This window comes from Dryobates pubescens, chromosome 3, assembly GCF_014839835.1.
Source record: "Dryobates pubescens isolate bDryPub1 chromosome 3, bDryPub1.pri, whole genome shotgun sequence".
Classification (NCBI taxonomy): Eukaryota; Metazoa; Chordata; class Aves; order Piciformes; family Picidae; genus Dryobates; species Dryobates pubescens.
In genome coordinates, this window is record NC_071614.1 from 34,520,169 (window position 1) to 34,525,184 (window position 5,016).

Consider the following 5,016-nt stretch of genomic DNA (forward strand, 5'->3'; position numbering starts at 1 on the left):
GCGGGCTGCCGAAGCTCCGAGACCAGCGAGTCGCGCTGGGCGGCAGGTGCCGGAGCGGCACCGCCCCTTCAGCACCCACCGCGGGGACAGCGCCCCGCCCGCGGCCGGGCGTCCGCCGGGCCCCCGCCCCGCCCGGCAAAGGGCGGACAGGGCAGCTCTGTCACCCCTCCCCGCTCTCCTTTCTCGGTCCGGAGCGTCGGCTGAAGTTTTCCGCCTCACCCTCAGCCCTGGGAGCGTCTTTCGCTGCTGTTGTTACTCCTTGTCCTCTCACTTCTCCTTTTGCCATACTCACCAAGCTGGACTGTGTCTAGATGAAACGTTCTTACGCAATTTCCACGGGATCTGGCATTACCCCTACATTCAGTTCCCGCTTGATATCCAGACAAACTAACAGTAAGTCAGATATAGAACGGGATCATGATCTATTAAGGAGAGAGAGGAGCTATGGGACATGTCGGGCAGCAGATCAAAGGAACAAAGAAATAATCTAGACCCTTATTGGACTATAGATCTAACTTCAGGAGATTCCCTAACATATATTGAAAAACAGTTTGCCATACAAAAATCATCAGCTCAGTCTGGTACTTAATAAAAAAACAAATGAAGCATAAAGCATACAATCATACACCTGCTAGCTTCACTGGATGCCCTTTGGTTTTGCACTGGAAGGAGGAGTAAACAACAGATCCTTATTGATTTCCCCATGCTACTCCTGAGCCTTATGTTCACAAGTGTTTTATTCCATACAAAACACTTTTAGTTGTATTTGGTCCTTGAAGACTGAAAACAAAAAGACATCACTGCACTTCCAGCATAGCTAGAAGAGATAGGGTAAAATCCTGTCCCTATTAGCAACATAGTACTCAAATGCAGATTTTGCCTTCTTTTTCAGATCCAGAAAATACTTAAAAAAAATAAATCAATTTTTAACTTAATTAATTTATTGCAGCCTTTATTTAAACTCTTAATGCCAATGTTGCTAAGTACAGTCTTTTTTGGGATTTTTGTTTTGTTTTGGGTGGTGGTTTTTTTGGTTGTTTTTGGTTGGTTGGTTTGGGTCTTTTTGGTATTGTGTGTGCAAATAAAAGAAAATATTGTTTCATCCAATATATTCAACTTCCAGGGGGGGAAAAAAAAAAAAAGTCTTATTTTAAGGTAAAAGAAATAGACTGAAAGAGTAATATAATTTTAGCTGTGAGACAAATTTTAGAAGACTAAATTTACTTTGGCATTAATCCATTGTAATGTGCAGCAGCACATTGCGACGCATCTCACAGAGAGGGCTGAGTAAAGCTAATGTTTAGTGCCCTCTCTTTCTTATAAAGCACTCTCCAGAATAATGACATGCATCAGTTTTGCTACTATCAAATAATGAGATGGTACCCTCTATGCAGTCCAGTAGAAAAAGGAGAAAAATTAAAATTGTCTTTTAGGAGGTGGAGAGGGGGAGAAATTATCTTGCAGTCATTGTGACTGCATGGCACAAGCTTGTCACTAGAGTGACAACAGGAAAGGAGAAGGAGATCAGGATGTCAGACCTCCAGGATTGTGAAGCTGTTCACAAAAAATTATGCATACAGGGACAAATGTGCTGTGATTTAAACTCCAGTGTGTCCAATGATGCTATGACCAAGCAAAACCCCCTGAAAACTTGAGAAATCCACTTCTATGCTCCTTAGTAGCTAGAGGAAATATTAGAATACCAAAACAGCTTGAGGCAACAAAACCTAATTAAAGCTCAGCTTTCAGATAATTTTCAATATTTATAGAGTGGATAAGAAATGTTTATTCCTTGCTTGACATTTTTTGATAGATAATAAACTTGGAAGCTTCTTTAAGATGCTTTAATTTCTGTCACATACAAAAGGCATTAAAATCCATATGGCTCTCAGTATCTTACCCTGTTGAATAAAGTTTCAAATGTGTCCAAATATGGTCCTAGAACTGGCAAAAACTCCGCCGCTACTTTACACAGGTAGACAACAGATTTTAAATGCCTGTGAAGATTTTCTGATGAAATTATGCCTGAAAATATGTCTGAGCCAAAGAAGAAAAAAGCCCAGGTACTTTGCATATATTGTAAAAATAAAAAATAATGTTAAAAAAAGGCATTTGAATATTTTCATCAAAAATACTTATTTCAAAACCTCAGAAACTTTGGAACGAAAATTCTTCCATAAAAATAATGAAATCTATAATTTGATAACCATATTTAGCAAATCTTTAGCTTGATAACCATATTTGCTGGCAAGAATTAGTTAACATTTTCTACCTGCTCATAGAATTTTAAATCTTAGATAAGGCCTGATCATGTAACTTATGTCTCAAAGATTTGCTATTTATACAACAGAAGTCTGGCCAGAGAAAAACCCAGAATAATTTCTCGATGATTTTATCCTCTTTTATTTATAACCTCCATGGAAAAACTACTGTTGAGTTAAATCTAAGAATGTTCAGGATCTAAGTGAAAATAAGAAAAGATAAAAGAGATATTTTTTTTTCTCAGAAAAGAGAAAATTAAGGCTAGACCCTTCATTTCTAACATGTCACTGAAGACTGCAAGAACCAAAAACTACCAGTGACCTTTAGTGATTTTTCTCACCTTAGACTAACTAACACCATTTATCCCACTAGTATTAAGGTAGCAGCAAAAAGAAGGCAATGTGAGTTGGCAGGTGGTATTCAACCCCTTTTAGAAAGATGCTACTTCTGCTTTTTCCATGCTACCACCAGCACCCATCATTTGTCTCACAGGGATCTGGGCAATACATCTGACAGAGCATGAAAATATTGGAGGTTTTCCACAGTCCCCCGTGAACTTTTATGCTTGAAAAGTATGCATACTCCCCATTTATAGTGACACAGTTGTCTTAGCTGGCTACCTTCTTCCCCTCTGCTCAAGAAAAAGTGAAAATACAGTTTCTGAAATGGAAGTATAGATTTACAAAATTTTGATATAATCAACATTTTTCAGCAGTGGGTTGAGGCAACATTTTATAGCACAATTAAATGATTACTGATCATTATTTTTCAGCCAGAGTCCTATACTAGTTTTTAACTTTTTTGAATTTTTGTACACTTATAGCAAAAGAAAAAATTAGAAGACTTGTCAAATTCCATTCCCTCACTTCTGTAACACTTTAGTTCAGCAGCTGCTTGTGCAATCATTTCAAATTATGTAGAAAAACTGTAACTTGTCACACAGTTTACGAATACTGTATTTTCTGTGGCTAAAGAGCAAAAATAGCCTGCTACTGGGAAAAGAGATGCAACAGCTATCAAATATTGCTGCACACAGTTATTTGGATTTTCTTTGAAGAGACAAAGTAAAATAATTTCTTGAAATAATGATGATGTAATAGCTATACTCAAAGACTAAGTTTACACATAGGAATATAAGATTTTCTATGATTTTTTTTTTTTTTGACATTTAAACATTCTTTTCATTTAGGTTTTTCTCCCTAGTCTTTTTGAATAGAAAAAGTATACTGTCCTTTTCCTATTTTAATACAAAAAGAAACCTTTAATACACAAACAAATGAAATTATGTTTTTCCCTCTCACTTTACACTAGTGTGAACTCAAAGTGATTGCAATGATGTCAAGTGAAACAACTACTGGGGAAGTCTAAAACCATAAAGTAATTAAGCACTTCATAAAACTACAGCTGTCATGATAGTACATCTCCTAGCATTAGGTCAACGTGAAACCTAGGAAAAGTATTTACATAGGTTAATGAAAGAACAACTCGTCTGTGAATAACTGGCTTTTCAGAAACACTTGCACATGTGAGAATGTGTTCTTTGTGAAATGTTTTTTACTGAAAAACAAGTCCTCCCTTCCATCTTATCCTTCCTTGTGAAAAATCTTCATTGAAATACAAGAATCGTGCCCCAGGGAGGTTGTAATTTAGGTTATAGGTTACAATCTTTCTAACCAGTAGGCTATCACACTAAGTCTCCAATGATGCACCGTCTTAAAGGTTTGAGAAGAATAATTACAATGCATGATAGGAAGCCCCAGGCCAGGGAGCTTACCCCATAAATGGAAAATGGGTAAGTGGGTGTATGAGTATTGCTCCCATGAGCTATCACCTCTATAATTTCCAAAGAGAAACATTCTAATTGTTGAAAAATCTGTGTTTTCTTGGCATATAAATCTGTTAACTGTTGGTGTCACTAGTATTAAGTGGCAGCTGAGAGAGAGGAATTGTGAAAGCAAGCAAGATAACCAATGTTTTCTACTGCAAAGATTCCCAGAGATTCTCTGGAGTAACACTCGCAAACATTATGAACTAATATGAGTTACAAAAGCTAAAATAGCCTGTCGTTCAGGGGTGCTAACACATGCTATTTCTGAGTAGGAATTCTGGCCTGAGTTGGAATTCTGAGCTTATAGCACCTGTGAGCGTTACATAAGTTTTAAGTGTTGCTTTTTAGGCACCCAGATCTGAAGAAGAAAAAAAAAAATTACACTCTTTAGTGTAATCTTATGGAAATATGTGTGGCTTGCAGCACTTCAGGTTCTGGTCTTAGAAGAATGCCTGTGCTTAGAAAGTTAACCTGCAATGTCCTCAAATCAATCTGAAGTGAAAGTTCCATACCGAATGTAGTAGTATTTACTGTGCTGAATTAACAGAAAAAGTAGTGCAAAGTGATTCCGGAGTATCACAAGTGCATAAGTAAGCATTCCTGGTAAATAAGTCACTCATAGAAACAGGATATAAATAAATAATGTTTGAGACTTCTTTCAAATACTTAGAGTTCTTTATATGATACATTTTAGATCTTTCCACAGCATCTAAAATATATAAAAATAAATATCTACATTATTTACAAAGTATGATACAATCCAATCTAAAAAGGCTTGTAAAGATGTGTTCTTTAGCTCATACTGAGGTAAGTAGGTTTCTGTAAGACTGAGAAGAAAAAGGAGAGGCAGTCATTTTGAAGGAATCCCTTTGACCAGTTGTAGTCTGTAAAAAAGCACGTGCCATTCTCTGGTGGTCTTACATGAA